Genomic DNA, 18,646 nt, shown 5'->3' on the forward strand with positions numbered 1-18,646 from the left:
GAATTGTTTGTTTCTAAGATAGCTACCCGTCTTAGTGGGACTAGCAGCTCTGAATGGACACTAGTTTTCCCGGAAACAAAACCCTTCGATAAATTTCTCTTATTGAAGCTTCTTATTGATCAATGCAAAACCCTAGACCCTTGAAAGTCCTTCCTTCTTCCTGCACTTTGTTCCCCGTCACTTCGTCCTCCTTCTTCCGGCACTTCGTTCTTCTGTCAAATGTTGATAGAACTTGTAATACTTGCTCTAGAAGAGACACTTATCCTTGATCTTTGATGAGACCCTTTCACATGGGATGATGTCTTCCTTTTTCTTCACCAACAAATGAACTTGTATGACTGTAATGAGAGGGATGTTATGACAATAGAGACAACCTCCTTCTCTTCGTACATGTGACTGTAATAGGCTTTAGGACAATCCTATTAACTTCATTTTCCTTCCTTGTTTCTCCGCTTGAGTGGGAGGCATTTTAGGCCTATGTTTCTATCTCAAATGATGAGGTATGATGACTATGAGTTTCTATTGTTATGATCAAGGAAGACCCTTCTTTTCTCACACGTGTGTCTACGGTTTACCCTAGAAATAATCCTTAACCCTTTGGTGATGACTTCTTCTTCTTTGTTGCACTAGAGGCTCCTTAGACTTGCATTATCTTCTCTTCTTTTTTGGTCTTCTACCTTCGCTGATTTCAGAGGTGAGTGAACTTGACATTGGAGGAGTGGACAACCTCTAAATATAGAGGTCTATCCCTCCTTTAGGCCGACTTGAAGGCTGCAGTTCAACTTGCTTTATTTATTTCTGATTGCTTCCCTTGATGGTGCCTTGTGCTTGGAGGAGACTTGACTTTGCTTGGAGGTGTCTTCTTTTACTCTAATACATATGTATACCTAGTGTAGCATGCCCTTAAGGTCTTCGACATAATTCTTTTGACTCTTCGACTCACCTATAGCACTTTAACATGTGCTAAACCTATTTGAATGAGCAAGAAACACATTGACATATATTATAAAAATAATGTTTCTTTTCTTGAATAAATACAAATATCAAAAGTACATTTATGAAGACCGAATCTAGTTACATTTCCTTCAACATTAATAATTCCTTTCCTTTGTTGAAGATCACATCGTAGCTACATTCTTCCAAAACTACAACAGAGACAAGATTCTTCTTTAGACCTGGTGCAAACATTACATCCTTGAGCCTGAGAGGGGAGCCTGACTCCCTCTAAAAGGTGACAGTACCAATCCTGGTCCTGTTGTACCTTCCATCATCTCCCATCTCGATGTGCATCTGGAGATCCTTCTCCTCCAAATCACTGAAAAAATCTATATTCCCCATCATATGGAACGAGGCGTCGTTGTCGAGATACCACACACTTTTCATCATTGTGCTGGCCATGCATGCAATGAGATAAAATCAAGCTCGAATTGTGAAGCCAAAGCTTCACCCACTGCTCCTCCTATGGTATTCTTGCTTGCCTTCTTGTGTGTACACTTCATGGCATAGCGCCTAAATTCATGACAGTGAAAGGACTTGATTCTGGACAAGTCTTCCTTCTTTCCCCTTGACTAGATTATGTTTTGGATTGGGATTTCTTCCCTTTCCCTTTCTTTCCCTTTCCAGCTGTTGGAGATTATTTTTTCCAGCTAGAAAGAACGAAAGCCATTCTAAACAAAGCCATGAAATGTTTGAAAAGAAGATGCTAAGCCTTTAAATTTTCTGCTGCCTTGTAAGAAAGGACAAGATTCTAGTTGGAGCTTATGATATTATAGGACAAATTTTTATAATTTTGTTTCCTAAAATTTTGGCAAAGTTTGTTACGGGCGTTATTACATTCTTGGTTTGGTCTTTTGCAAAAATGGTTAGGGTATGCTTTTTCAAATGCTCATGGATACAAACTTGGATACTACACAAAAGGGTTATGCTCAAACATCACAAGCAAGTGGAAAAGCTTTAATAACATTAATAAATGAAGTTCTGGACCAGGCAAAAATTGAATCTGGACGTCTTGAACTTCATACAGTCCCTTTCATATTCGCATTGTTATCGATAGTGTTTTATCTCTCTTTTGTGCCAAAACACAGGCCAAAGGCATAAAGAGAAGCTGGCAGTATTTGTATCTAAAAGAGTCCCATAGGTTGTCATCGACGATCTTGGACAATTTCAGCAGATTATCACCAATCTTGTCTCCAATTCTGTCAAATTTATGGAGAATGGGCACATTCTTGTTTGTGTTCATATTGCACATGGAATTGACATTCTAACACCTAGGCTCTCTGCCTACAAAAAGGTGGAGGGGATCCTGCAATAAATAACTACAATTTGTCCAATACCCTGAGTGGTTCAGAAGTTGCAGATACCAGAAACAATTAGGAATCCTTCAAGATATTAAATGAAATTGGCAGTGATGAATTATTTTATGAATCTGATGGAAAAGGGCGGATTGCAAGGTTGACAGATGTTGTAAAGATTTCAGTTAGTGTGGAGGATACAGGGATTAGAATTCCTCTACCTGCACAACATCGAGTTTTCCCCCATTTATGCAGGCAAACAACACTACATCTCGAACTTATGGGGGTATAGGAATTGGCATTAGTATCAGTCGATGCTTGATTGAATTAATGGGCGGTGAGATAAGATTTATAGGTCGTCTAGGTATTGGAAGTATATGTTCTTTAACTGCTTTGTTCAAAGTGGACCAAGCGGGTGTTGATGGTAACAATGATTTACTACAAGGTGCAAGACTATCGATTCATTTCAAGGGCATGAAGGCACTTGTATTGGATGGTAACCCAGTACATTCCCTAGTGACAAAATACCATTTACAGAGGTTTGGCATAGGGGTGGACAACATTACCAGTTCTAAAGTGGCTTTATCTACGCTGAATGGAATGGATGGTTTTCCAACAGAAGGTTGTAGTGTAAAATATGGCATAGATTGTGGTGCTAATAGAGAAGGATACTTGGGGTCCCGGTACTGGCATCTTATTTCCTTCTCAAGTACGAGTGGGTCTCTTTCCAAGAGGACCCTTTCTACAGTCACAGGGTTTATTAAAGATGATTCTTTTGGCTACATTGCTGACAACTGAAGAAACTTACAAAGCTAAAGTTGTAGGTTTTGCAGAGACAGTTATTCTAAAGCCTTTACGTGCTAGCATGTTCATTGTTTGTCTTCATCTAGCTCTTGGATTTTGTAACAGGAGAGAGCATCTAAGAGAAACTTTGAATACCTCCTATCCTCTAAGTAATGTATCGTCTGGAAAATCCATACTTCTCAATTGTTGAGTGGCTGCTGGTGCACTGAAGAAGTATGGTGCCAATGTTATTTGTACAGACAGTGGGAAATCTGCAATTTCCATGCTTCGACAACCACACAATTTCAATGCATGTTTCATGGATGTGCAGAAGCCAGAAATGGATGGGTTTGAAGCTACGCAACAAATCAGAGTAGAAAAACTTGCTAACATGGAGTGTGCAAGCAACAGTGGTGAAACTCTGGCAACCAACAATATATGGCATGTTCCAATCTTGGCAATGACGACCAATGTCATACAGGATACAGAGTCTAATATGTAGGAAATAGTACAATATATGCTGGATACAGAGTCTAATATGTGGAGCATACAGAGAAATTTTCAAAGGATGATATTAGATTTAGACATTGAGCATTTTTAGAAGAGACTACTGTACAAATTTTGTGTGAAATGAGTGGACGGGGTATAAATATTACAAGTACCTGCGCTATTAAAGGTCCAAAATCCTTAAGGTTTAAATCAACGGACTCCCGGGAGGATAAACTACACAAAGTTTAATGTAATTGGTGGTTCCGCAAATAGTTTTCTCATACTGCCCATCAGGAAATCAATGTTCTACATTTGTTCCGGTGACACCTCCTCTGTCTTCCAAAAAAATGCTAAGGGTGATCCCGGAAATGGTTTTCGTTTTTAAGAAACCCCACAGTGTTTGGCTGACAACTATTGACATAATTTGGACCCAAACAGTATTCATGTCCACCATCGTCCCTAACGGTGCATGTGTTGAAATTTAGTTTAATTAGAAGCCCATAACATCATATTGTACAAACATAGGAAATAAGAGGGTTATCGAAATATTATATATGATATTTCTATAATGGATATAAAATTAAACCATACCATTGTAATTGTATCATGTTTAAAATTCTCCAAAACAAAAGACAGGAGAAACAATTTTATAACGTTTCTAAAAGTCAGTTTTATAACTGATTAGGTAGTTGGGTCCAGGAAGCAGAAATAAAAGCCCAAAAATTAGATTTTGAAAGGGTTCGGAGGTTCAAAGGTACATGGATTCAGAGTACAATTTTGATAACTGGGATTGTAATCAGAAAGTCTCTTTGAAATTAAAGAATACATAACAGTTTTGATTCCAACTTTGGGAATAGTTGCAGAAATGTTTTCTTTCTTGTGTTTTCGTTTTTCCATGAATGTTTTTCATCGGTCAGTGTGAGTGTAATAGAGTGTTTTGCTTTTTTTATTACCAGATTTACTAATGTTGTTTTTGTAATAGAGTGTTTTGCTTTTTTTATTACCAGATTTACTAATGTTGTTTTCTCAGCTAAAGGTACCTACAAATCTTATTTAAAGAAGCCTTAAGGGGCGCTCCTCCATGCTGTGAAGTCACCCATGATTCTTTCCCTTCCATTTCTCTGTCTGCATAAGTTATATTCAGATTCTTAATTGCCTGGGTATGAACTCTGTGATTTTTATTTTCTTCAGACTATTCCTTTAATTTAAAATCATGTAACCCTCAGAGTTTCTATGGCCATTATGTTTTGGAAATCTAGGGTTTTAGAATTAGAATTTTTGGTTGAAAGCCTTCATAACCTGTCCCTCTAGCCAATGATATTAACTATTTCTATTCAATTTTAAGATGTCTCGGGTGCTGGTTCCCCCACAGCCCAGATCTGTTTCCGAGAGTTACAACACCAACAAAGGCACAATTCTCCTCATCCTTGCCCTTGGATGAATTTTCGTATCTGGTATTATGCTTTATTTTCTCCTGTAACAAATCAGACTATAGGCATTCCCAATTCGGTAGTTTCTCCCTCCCATTCACCGAATCTTGGTAGTTTTGCTAGCTCTTGGGAAGGCCTAGAAGAGCTAGGGTCACCAAATTATCCTCTTCTACAATAACACCAACTTGACCAAGTTCATCACGACATTGTGTGAACCTGCTCGGGTACTGTGGAATGATCTCATTCCTTTGCATCTTGATAGTTCAAAGTTTTTCCTTGAGTGCCAATTTCGTGTGGTCACTACTATTCTAGAACAAATTTGTTAGTGCTTTCCACATTGCATACGAAGTCCCTTTCCCATGGATATTTGAGACAATATGTTCTCGTACTCCCTTGAATATGATCCTCCTCGCTTTGGCTACACAGTTCTTCCATTCTGTCAGATCCTTAACATCAGATGTTGTTGGTTTCATAATATCATTATCAATGAATTCCTTCAACCCATTATCCTCCAATACTACCTCGATGCAGTCCTTCCATGCAACATAATTCAAGCTTCCCTCAAGGGCATACTTGAGCCTTTTTCCATTGAAAGGCATCTTCTTAGTCCTGAAGAAAACCTGCAACCCTGATCTGCAAATTTGAATATCCTACAATGACAACTTTGAAATCTCTGCTCTATAGTGATTCCAACTCTGATACCATGTAGAAATTAATGTGTATATTCAATATTGCTCGTGAAATTTGGTAAATCACAAGATTTGAAGCTACTCTACTGATCTGCGGAAGTTAATTCACCATCTAAAACAAGAATCATAGACATGTAAAAGAAAACATCACACATGCACAAATATTTATCTAGGGGAAAGCAACTACTCAAAACCTCTTACTATCTATATTGCATTAATCATAGAATAGAGATGAAATGCATATGCTTGCTCAAGCTTGAGCACACCATGCAAGTGTATAGTCTATCCCTTTTCCTGACTGACTGAACTTGGCCAACGCTTAGCCAATTTCAAGCCTTCCCAAGGTCCTATTTCCTTGCGTTGTTCCCTTGGGAAATTGCCCATATTTTTTAGGAATTTCACACTTCTGGATTGCACAATTGCCTTAGATCATTCTCTGACTACATGCACCACATGTACACATTGGAATATGCTACAACTGATAGTAGACTGCTTTGGAATCTCCATATCAACTGGGTAAATTGAATTCTCTACATGAAATAATTATTTTAGGCTGATTAATTAGTCAACTAGTTGATCACTGAGTATGGTTGAAGTTCCACTTCCACAACTTGATCTCCACTAGTTCTTTTGACAATTAGAAGTAGTTAAACTGACAATAACTCAAATTAACTAAAATAGATAGCTACAAATTAGCAATCAATCATGTAGAACTGAACTCAAGCTTCCCCAACTCGAATTTACTAAGTTAACTGAGTGATAAGTGCCATGTTACCTCAGTTAACTACCTCCAAGTATTCTCATGAAATAGAAATTCGAATTTCAATCTAGTTTGACCAAGGCAAAGTCAAAACTATATTTTCTTGCTACATTTTCAACACTTTAGTACAATTGTTCATGTTCAAAAATTATTTCAATAGATTTCCATAGCTCTGAAATGGTTGAATTGACGTCAATCCAGATTTTCTCTTTTGCTTCATATAATGTTTGTGCACTACTTGATTCATCTATGTACTTTTCAAGTTGTTTAGTTAGTTTGAAATTATTTCGCACCTCTGAGATATATGCATTATCAGACTTAAGTTTATTTTCTTCCATTCTATGTAGTGATGCCTTTTATCTCTATTTAAACCTTTCTTAAGGACCAAATCTCTCATAGCCTTTGATAACTTTTCAGTGGCTTCTTCACTGGTTGATTCTATTTGCACTATATAAGTTCCTGCACTGATTTGTTGTTCCTTCTATTTTAAGAGATTTTCCATATCCACTTCCATTTTCTGAATCTAAATATTCTATTCAACAATCATCTGCAACATATTTTACTTTTCTTTCTCTAGTTGCCCCACTTCCTGAGTTTGAGGATGTTCTGTTGTTGGTAATTTTACATGCTTTCTTAATGCTTGACTATCTGCATTCCTGTTTTTGATGATTTTTTTAGCAACCTTAACATCATTAGAATCTAATCCTAATTTTATTACCAGATCTTCTAATCTTTTATTCTTGTATCTTTAGCTAAGGAAGACGTTTTTTCTAGCTTAAGCTTAGAATGGATATTGTTTAAAGAAGCTTGCAATTTTGATGATGCCATGGAAGAACTTATCATTGAGGAATAAATCATCTCACTTTCTTGTTTATGAAGATTGGATGGATCTACTTTGTATCAAAATAAAAATACAGAAGTCTTGTAGTGTTATGCACTTATAGGAACTGGAACCTTTGGCTCAAGAAATGCCAATTGAAATTGTCCTCTATTAGGGTCCAGTGCAAACAAAAATCTAGTCTGATTGGTAGAAGACTATTTCCAAAACTTAGAATGGGTCGAAGTCTTCAATGCTTCATTCTTCTTCTCCATTTCTCTAAATCTTGCAAAAAAACTTTATTATTTTTAAGAAGGAGAAGTAAGGGAATCTAGAATTGTTTCTTCAGCTTGCTGTAGAGAATACACAGGCTCGCTTGATAACACAATTGTAGTAGATTCCTCTGGATTTCTTACCTCTGATGATTCTTCTTCTACATTCATTATTTTTCTCCTTTTGAAAACTTTAAATTATATTGGTCTAAAACCTGAACATATAGGAGACATACTTTCACTTGGCATTTTTAATTCTTTTTCCTTTAATCTTAGGGTCTCTAGCGCTGTCTGACTGGAAATTTGTTACTCAACCTCTTGCAAGATGTTTTCCCCCCATACCTCATGATTTGCATATCGATCTATTTCTGGTTTCAATATGTGGGTATATGGAGCCGACTTTTGTTCAACTCTTATGGCTGAAATTACTCCCATAGGGTCATAAGGTCTGCTAAAACTTAGCTTGAATTTCATCTGTCTCAATAAATTGTTAACTTCCATTATTGCTACTTTGGTATTAACTATAAATGGACCAACTTGCACTTTCAACTTAAATTGGACCTTTTTCTTTCTAGACACAAAATGAATTTCATCCATTTTGATCATTTTCCTAATGAATTATAGAGCAAAAATTCTCATAGGCACGAAAATTGGCAGTTTATTCGGGGGAAATTCACAACCACAGACTCTAATTTCTGTAAAATTTTGGTAAATATACCAATCTCCTAGTTTTGATTGCTCACTGAGATGTAAGATCCTTTTTATCTTTGTGGATGTCCTTTGAACTGCATCACTGCTAAGGAGACGCAATGACATATATAAAAATAATTTACAAAATCATTGAAAGAATATTACTCTGAATTGTTTATGGCCAAAGAAGTCTAGTGGATAACAGACTGTTGTCTTCCCTGTGAATCCATCTTCTTCAATGGAATTTTGAACCTTTCTGACTCGTGGTACAAGAATAAATATACCAAGATTGAGTGATGCTTAAAAGACCCTTCAACACTTAATTTTAGAAATTGTTCATGGATAACATCTTATAAAATCTAGCTAAAATTAAAAAGGACTGAGGGCCTTTTTCCAAATGAAAACACTGACGGAAATCTTAAAATCACTTTATCAACCCACTGATCATTTTGGTAACCCTAGAGACAACAAACCATGGAAATAACATGTCTGGACATTTCTGGAAATATAGTAGAAGAATATGGTGGATTCGTTCGATGAAATTTCGAATTTTCAGGTAGGAGGGACTAAAAAATATGAGCTCGCTACCTAAAGGTAAGTTTTTGATAAATTTCCATCTGGGAATCAACTAAAAAATGATGAATAGAACTCTGAGGGTTTATCTAAAAAGATTGTCAAATTGAGTTTGGGGTTATGGAAAACATAATCTTGTTGTTTCGAGCAAATATGGCTCTTTGACTTGGTGCGTTGTGACTTTCACACCAGGTAAAAAATTCAGGGAAATGATGGGTTTGAGGGAAACATAATTGGGGTAACATGGATTCCCCAAAATAGAATTCATCACTGCCTATTGGCATTATGATGCATGTGTTGTCCTTGATGACAACTCACTTGTAACAAAACAAGTATATGGTGACTAGATGAATCCACAGGTTAGTTCAGAGGTGATAGAGTGATGGAACAGAATAATAGAATGATGGGACAAATGTTTACATATTAGAATCAGAAGTTGGATAAAGGTGAATATTTGAAGATCTATATGCGGGTTCGTCAAGGCCAAGTCACGTATACACGCAGGTACAAAGAAGAAAAGTTACGTACATGTTGTGGCACTAATTTAAGAATTCCAAGGGTCCTTACCATGGTATTAGCCCACAATATTGAGCACAGTAACAATTACTTGATCCCATCCAAGATTACCACTTACAATAGTGTAGTTTTGACTCATGGTATTGGCTAAGGCTCTAACTATATAAGGAGGTGAAGATCAAAGTGCTAAGTGTGCATATGAAAGGGTTTTTGATGAATACTTCAATATGAAGTATATTTGCATTGTCAAGGCCATAATTGACACATAGATCTAAAATAATTATGCACTGATGAATACAATGATGGATCAAGATCAAGAGACCTGAAATGAATTTCCATTGTATGATCTGCTCATGGATTGACTAGATCTAAGTATTGACGCATGTTTTATCTCTGAATATTATGATCTGGGTCTTTCTGAAGTTCTGAAGAGTTGCGCAATTTTAGGTCAAAATTTGCAGATTTGTACGCAGGTTGGTCTCGGTTAAGTCACGTATACACGCGGGTTCGTTTCTTCAAAGTCGCGTACATAAAGGAAGGATTTATGTTCATAAATGACTGATCAACCTGATCAGTGTTGTTGTATCTTTGTTGTCTGTCAATGATGTCCTCATGTTGATCTGGGTTGAGTGATAATGTCTGAAGTAGAACTAATTGAATGATGAAGTTGAATTTGGTTACATGTTGATTGGTTGAAAAGATTATTGTTGATGCTAACTAAATGAGGGTTATGTAAGCTAACATAATATTTCAGAATAACTCTGGTCAACTCTGTGTCTGATTCAGAATTACAAGTTTTAGTATATTGAGATCTATACGCAGGTTTCTCTATAGAAAAGCGTGTATACACACGGGTTGCCTTAAGTGAAGTAGCATATACATGTTGGCATATGAATGATCAGGGTTGCAGTTGATTTTGTGTGTTGATGTAGTATTTTGAGTTCAGTTCTGTGTTTTGGTTACAGTGATCTCATTGTTCTATTTGAATTAAGTTGGTGTTTTCTTCAGTTGATCTACAAGTTGTGATGTATTAAAGTAGGTGGATCCAGTGTGAAAATTTATGAAACGTGGTCCACGGATGTTGTTGAGGGTTGGAGCCTTCAGTGAGGAAGTTGAAGCTTCCTGCTAGTAGTAGCTGGTAATCAAATCAGGGGGTTGGAGCTCCCTTCTAGTAGGAGCTGGAGAACGAGTGAAGTGTGTAGTCTTCAACAGGTGGGTGCCTACGTACTGGCATGAGTCTGCACCAGTACAAGAATGTAATAAGTTTTTGATATTAATAAGTTTGAAGACTGAAATGACAACAATAGTGGTTTTCTCTCACATTGGGTTTCCACCTTAAATCCTAGTCTTCATGTGTGTTTCTTATGTGTGATACTTTATTCTTTTCTTAATACACCTGCTTACTACTTATCAAACTCCTGATAAATCTCTTACATTCTGGTTTAAGTTTAACAAATAAAGAATTAGTTGTTTTACAAGTTTACTAATCATGCGCTAGTTTCTTTTACAACATTCGCATACATACGCGAGTTGGGTTCAGTAAATTCACGTTCATATTTCATAAAAGAAAATTATTATTATGAGTTTTCAAAATACTGATTCAGCCCCCCTCTCAGTATTTTTCCCAACAATTGGTATCAGAGTAGGTCCTTCAAAAGAAGCTTGATTGCTTGAAGGAAGATCTCCCAAGATGAGCAATCAAGATGGAATGACATCTATCAGACCACCACTCTTCAACGGAAATAATTTAATATATTGGAAGACAAGAACCAGATCCTATCTTTAGTCCCTTGGAGTAGATGTTTGGGCAATTATGGAAGGAGGTTACCAATATCCAACCGCAGTTCCCACAGATGTAGCAAAAAAGAAGACGTATGAAACCAATGCCAAAGATGTCAATGCATTATTGGGAAGTCTGACAAAATTAGAATTTGTCAAAGTTATGCAGTTAAACACAACAAAATAAATATGGGACAAAATCATTCAAAGCTATGAAGGCGATACCAAGGTAAAAAGTGCTAAAATCCAAACTCTCAGAATTCAATATGAAACTTTCAGAATGCATAATGATGAAAGTATTGCTAGTTTCTTTCTACGTATAGATGAGATTGTAAATCGCATGAAAAATCTAGGTGAAGAAATAAATGACACCACTTTAGTAGAGAAAATCTTAAGATCTCTAACTCCTAAATTCGAGTCAAAAGTGTCTACCATTGAAGAGAAGAAGGATTTGCAGACTCTTACTGTTGTTCAACTTCACAAGATCCTGACTTCTTTTGAAATGAGGAAAGGAGGTCCCTCAGAAGTCAGAGAAACCACATTTAAAGCATCTGCAAAAGGAAAACAAAAGGAAGAACGCAAGGAATACAGATATATATCAGAAGAAGATGAGGTTAACTTTGTAAAGAAACTTCAACTGGGCACTAGAAGGTTCAGAGGTAAGCTTCCCTTCAAATGTTTTGCTTGTGGTAGAGTTGGTCATTATGCTGCTAAATGTCCTCATAAAGACAACCATGACAAAGGGAAGGATACTACAAAAGGTAATAGGAGACAGTTTGACAATATAAGAAGTTATTATACTCATGAAGATAGTGATGGCTTGTCAAATAGTGAAGAAGGAGAATTTGATCAAGATCTTAAATTACTCATGGATTTTGAGAAAAATACTAATGAGTCTAATGATAAATTTGTGGATGCTTTAGAGGAAAAATATTTCTTTGAAGAAATTACTCAACTCAAAATTTTCTTGGAAGAAAACAAATTATCCATAGATACATTGAAGCATCAACTCATAGAAAAGGAAAAGCATAATGAGAAGTTAGAATGTGAAGTAGTAAGTCTAAGAAGGGAACTTGAGAAAATAAAAACTTTGAATCTTAGATTTGCTAAAAAACTTAGATGAAATTATCAAGGTACAATGCTCTCCTCTTATGAAGACAGGTCTTGGATACACTAGAGAAACATCTCAAATAGAAAAGTCTTCAGCCACCACCGAAAGCTATCTAAATGCAACAAAAACCAGTCAGAAAAGCTTCAGTCCTCAACAAAAGAATAAAGGCATTCCATAGGTAAATCATGTTCACTCTAATCCAAGGATGAACAACAACAGAAGCACCAATCAAAAGGTAAACAACACCAGAAGATTCTATGATCACATAAATTTCTTCTTTAATGGACAATGTTTCTCATGTCATAATTTTGGTCATAAGGTTGCTCAATGTGTTTCATACAAAACCATCATGACTAGAGAAGCAAGAAAACAAAGGAATGAGACAGGAGTCAAGAATAACACTTATAATAACTTCTTACCTCTTAAAGATTAAATTGAATGCTCATTTTGCAATAACTTTGGACATGAAAAATCTGAATGTAGGAGCAAATTACGGCCAACATCTCAAAAAGAGAAAATATCAACAAATTCTAAGGTATGGAGAAGGAAGGACTTATAGTCTAAAAGTTGTGGCATATCATTGTTTTCAGAAGGACAATAAAATCAATGGTACATTGATAGCGGATGCTCAAAACACGTGACAGGTGATAAAGATAAACTCATTTCATACAATGCTTTAGAGAAAGAAAAGAATCTCACTTTTGGAAATGACTCACCTACTGTCATTAAGGGTAAAGGTTCTATTTTTATAGAATAAAAGGTTAAAGATGGTAATTTTATGTATTTTGATGGATTAAAGCATAACTTGTTGAGTGTTAGCCAAATGTGTAACCAAGACAATGATGTGGTATTCCGATCAAAAGAATGTGTGGTTCGTGAACTTGACACAGGAAATACCATAATAAAAGGAACAAAAAGCCTGAGCAATCTATATATATTAAAAGGTGGACAAGAACAATGTTACCTAGGAAAGGTAGAGGAAAATTGGTTATGGCACAGAAGGTTGGGACATCTAATCTTCTTTCAAATAAGCAAATCAAGTAGGCTCAAAGCTATTTGTGATCTACCCAACATCACCCTACCAGAAAGTACCATATGTAAGCCATGTCAATTTGGTAAGAAAACCAGATTTCAATTCAATGCCAAAGAAGGATCAACAAGTAAGCCTCTTGAACTTATACATACTGATTTGTGTGGACCGCTAAGGAAAAAGTTACCTCGTGGAGAAAAATACTATATCTTATTCATTGATGACTTTTCTAGAATGTGTTGGATCGGTTTATTGAAACACAAAGATGAAGCATTTGATAAATTTAAAGTCTTCAAAGAATTAGTTGAAAATGAATTAGATCTAAAAATCAAATGTCTCAGATCTGACCAAGGAGAATACATATCAGATGAATTCTTTGATTTCTGTGAACAACATGGCATAAAAAGACAAGTTTCTGTAGCTGGAACTCTTCAACAAAATGGTGTGGTAGAAATAATGAATAGAAATGTTCAACAAGTGGATCATGCTATGCTTGATGACTCTGGAACTCCTGACACCTTCTTGGGTGAAACTGCACATACCATAGTAAATATTCTCAACAAGGCTCGTGTTTGTGTGAATAGTGATAAAACTTCATATGAACTTTGGTATGGTAAGCCTCCCACTGTAAAACATTTTACAGTTTTTGGAAGCAAATGTTTCATAAAAAATAATGATGAAAAACTTGGTAAGTTTGAAAATAGAGTAGATGAAGGAATACTTATTTGTTACTCATCTAGAAGCAAAGGATACAAATGTTACAATAAGAGACTTAGGAAAATTTTTGAATGCATTGATGTTGTGATTGATGAAGCATGCACAATCCTAAAAAGGTAACATCAGCAAAAGAGGATGATGTTGATGAATGTTTTCCCACATCAAATCGCAATGATATAGAAGAAGAAACTAATGAAGTAGCAGAAGAAGACACATCATACAAATAAAAGGCTCCATCCATGTGTGTTCAAAAGAATCATCTAGAAACTCAAATTCTAGGAGAAAAGGAATCTAGGGTACAAACAAGAAGAACCCTTGTAGGTCTCCTAGTTATCTAGCTTTATTATCCACCATTGAACCACAAAATGTAAATCTAGCTTGACACATGCAAATAATATCAAATTTCTCTGAATATCAAAAAGTACATATTTGCGTAGCTTTTGGTATATTGTTGGGACATATTGTTTGAAAGCAAGGATTGATGGTGGATCCTGCAAAGATTGTTATTATTGCGAATTTTCCTCCACCAAAGGCAGTGAGACAACTTCACACCACATTGGGACATAGATGATATTACAGAAAATTTATTAAAGGATATGCACAGATCATTGCACCTATGGAAAAATTGTTGAAGAAAGATGTAATATTCTTATGGAATGAATAATGTAAAAAGAGCCTCGTCACATTAAAAGAGAAGATGGTAACTGCTCCTATATTGGTACTCCTACACGAGAATAAGGAATTTCATGTTCATGTGGATGCTTCATGCATAGCTTTAGGAGTGGTATTGGCACAACCTGGTGCAAGAGAAATCAATCACCTTATATCTTTTGCCAGTAGGAAACTGTCTAAAATAGAAAAGAACTATACAACTACAGAAGTTTAGACATTATTTGTTGGGATCATATTTCAAGATGTTCACAAATCACTCTGCACTAAAGTATTTGGTCAATAAGTTTGTTTTAGGAGGAAAAAATTGCAGATAGCTATTATTATTTCAAGAGTATGACTTTGAAGTTGTTGTTAAGCCAGGAAGACTAAATGTTGGACTTGATCATTTGTCAAGGTTGGAAACAGGAGAAGAACCAACGAATATAGAGGATAATCTTCCTGATGCGTAGCTATTTGCGATCAGGATAATAGATGATCACTTCACTGATATTATTCACTTCTTAACCACAGGGATGGCCCCTTCAGAATACACTATGTAGCAGAAGAAATAATTGGTGGTTAAGGCAACATATTTTTCACTAATAGTAGGACATTTGTATAAGATGGGACTAGATGAAATATTGTGCAGGTATGTTCCTGAGCACGAAAGACAGATAATTTTAACAGAAGCTCATAGTGGCGCAACTGGTGGACACAATCCAGGGAAAGCTACTATGTAGAAAACTTTAAGAGCAGGATTATGGTGGACTACACTACACAAATATGAAAAGGAGTATTGTCAAGCTTGTGATGTCTGCCAAAGAACATGAAAACCTTCAAGAAGATATGAAATGACACTAGTGCCACAAGTAACATTGCAGGCTTTTGATAAATGGGTTATTGATTTTGTTGGACCTATCAATCCACCAGGAAAAAGGACTGGTGCGAGGTATATAATCACTACGACTAATTATTTGACAAGGTGGGCCAAAGCATAGCGAGTGAAGGATTGCAGCACAGAAATTGTTGTGAAGTTCATATTTGAATACATAAGATCCATATTTGGGTGTCCAAAGATATTGATAAGTGAACAAGGGTCACGTTTCTTGAATAAGACCATTGAAGCATTAACTGAGGAATTCCAAGTTTACCACCAAAAGATCACTCCTTATCATCCTCAGGCAAATGGAACAATGGAAGCATTCAATAAAATTTTGGAGTATGCATTGACGAAGGTATGTAATGTAAACATGGATGACCAGAATCTCAGGATTCCAATAGTATTATGGGATTATAGGAGTACATGCAAAAAGTTGACAGGTCAAACACCCTTTAGGTTGGTTTATGGGCAAGAAGTTGTGATTCCCATGGAATACATTGTCCCTAGCATAAGAATTTCAGCTTTTACAAATATGGCAGACCCTGACATAATGGAAGAAATGATGTCACAATTAATTTCTCTCGAAGAAGACATGTTTATAGTAGGATTTCATTAAGAAGTACAAAAAGAGAGAGAAAAGGCTTGGCATGATAGGCACATTAAGAAAAAGAAGTTTCAAGTAGGAGAGCTTGTTCTCCTCCATGACAATAAGTTTCTGAAATTTCCGGGGAAATTCACCACACTAGTTAGGCCCATATGTTATTATATTACTGATGGAGGCGCAGTGTGGTTAGCGAAGTTAAATGGAGAATTAATTCCGGGAAAATTAAATGGCAGTAAGTTGAATTTGTACAAGGACAACCTTGCCCCTACAACTTCACCCTAAAGAATAAAGAATGAAAGCATTAGTGTCACGTGTAGTTGAAAGTGGGCACTGGACTATAAACACGTTGTAGAAAGAGCTTCGATGAAGAAAGTACTTCGCTACAATCGAGAATATGTCAAAGTTCGAAGGAATCTGTGACGCAAGATAAAGGTGTGCTACAATAGGGGACATGTCAAAGTTCTGTAGTAAAGTAGAAATATGACCGTTAAAAGGGAAAAGACATGCGCAAAGTTGCATTTAAGACGACAAACTGGTAGAATTTAAGGATCGATATGCATTTAATGACGAAATCTAAATGTATTCAGGACGAAATCAAATCTAATGATGAGGTTCAAAGGCCATAATTGTTATAAATAGCTGACTCCTGATCAGATTAAGCACTTTCTGAATCAAGAGCTTGAGTGATTAATAGTGTGAATAATTTGCAGGAGACTTCACTCTGTATGTCATTTTAGCAGCCTTGGGAGGAGATTGTGCGGAATTTTTGTGAGCAGGGATTGTTTGGAGTCATGGAAGCCACTGGTATGTCTGTGCCAAGAGTTGGAACACCCGCATTAGCATCACCTATAGTAACAACACTGTCACCACAGAAACATCGGCAATCACCAAGGACGAAGCAAACCAAGGAAGAAAGAACCAAGAAAAAGCAGGACAAGGAGCCTCCCAAACCTATGAAACCTCAAAAGAAACCTGAGCAAGTCAATATTGATGAAGAAGAAGTGGAGGAAATATAGGCGAAGGAAGGTGTCACAGTATTCATCTCACCTCTTCCCTCATACATCCCACTGAGGAATCCAAATGCCAAACAAGTAAAGGATTCCAAATACGTGAAGTATGAGACATTCACACCACTATTGTCGGAAGTTTTGATGTTTTCATGAGAGATTTTAGGGAAAATCCCGCAGCTCAAATTTACAGACTATGATTTTCATGAGCGGAAGAAGTACCCTCAGTTCGCACCATTCAAGTACTTGAAGCTGGTTCACTACCCAGATAGTGGAGTGATGAGATTGGAACCACAACGGTGGGAAAATGGGTTGGCATAGTCAGAACTGTTCAACATGTTGAATGTGTCACACTTCAACAGAAGTTCAGCAAATACATCGTGTGTGCAACAATTATTGGTACTTATACATGATGGACACCTACGGATGGGGAATAAGATCCCCATAGACCAAATGTTGATCTGGAGGATCACACGATTACCTTACTAAGGGCAGAACCTCACTAAGGAGTTTGTGGGAAAGGATCATGACCGCACTTTGGCAGAAAATATGAAGAATAAGTATGGTTTGGTCAAAGGAAAAAGGTTGGGACCATGTCAATATGAACATGGCAGCACTTCCCACTCTGGTCCTACATGAATTGCACCAAAGTATAAAAAATGAGCTCAAGGATCATGAACAACGCACCTCGCACTTGAACATTCAGATAGAACAAGGTCGCGCCGCACTAAAGAAACAACTCGACCAGGCCATCAAGGACAAGGAACATGCAAATCTACAACAATAGAGACTGAAAGAGGTGGTCGAAACCACTTGTAGGGAAGTGTCAGACATGGATGTCCGTGAGGATGAATCAACAAAAGATAAGGTCACAAAGATCGACCTTGCAGTCAAGGAGCGGAAGGATAAAATGGACGCAGTGCTATTTAAGTATGAGATGCAAATCAACAAGATGAAAATGAAGTTGAATCCAACCACGCCACCAAAAGTGTGCGAACAGAGGGAGATTAACTTAAAGAGTGGGATGACTAGGATCTCTGGAGCATTGGTAGACTATGGAAAATTGCTAGACGAGAGCATGCAAATTTGGACTTCGCTACACGAAGATCCAAATGTTTAGAAATTGTGGGAGGAAACACAACAAAAGAAGCATCAATTGGAGGAGAGTCAGGCAGCGACGAAGACTTTTCCAATCTTGCAGAGGCTCACAAAAATTCATGAGTCAAAGGAACTATAGAAGAAAATTGAAGAGTTGAAGAAGGAGGAGCAGTGTTTGGTAGAAAGGACTCAACCTTGGCAGGACGAGGCCCTCCAGCGATCACAGGAAGTGGATGAGAAGCTCAAACAAATTCAAGAAAGGGAGACAAAATTGGCAAAGAAGTCTGCAGAACATGTCACATAAGCACTATTAGAAGAAGTGTGTAATGAGGAAAAGCATCTGGTAGAGATTCTGCAACAATTCAACAAGGCATACAACAACATTGCAGACAAGATCAAAGGCAAAGAAGCTGAGTGACTCAGGACGAGTCACACATGAGTGTTGGGGGCCTGTTGGGT

At 36.8% G+C, this 18,646-nt stretch overlaps 1 pseudogene; it reads left to right on the top strand.

The window, feature by feature from the left end:
- Nucleotides 1-1,869: 1,869 nt before the first annotated feature.
- LOC149244933 (histidine kinase CRE1 pseudogene) lies at nucleotides 1,870-3,576 on the top strand (annotated as a pseudogene).
- The last annotated feature ends 15,070 nt before the right edge of the window (nucleotides 3,577-18,646 follow it).

The sequence above is a fragment of the Pinus tabuliformis genome, chromosome 7 (assembly GCF_031772625.1).
Source record: "Pinus tabuliformis cultivar Carrire ecotype Pingquan chromosome 7, CPIR1, whole genome shotgun sequence".
NCBI lineage: Eukaryota > Viridiplantae > Streptophyta > Pinopsida > Pinales > Pinaceae > Pinus > Pinus tabuliformis.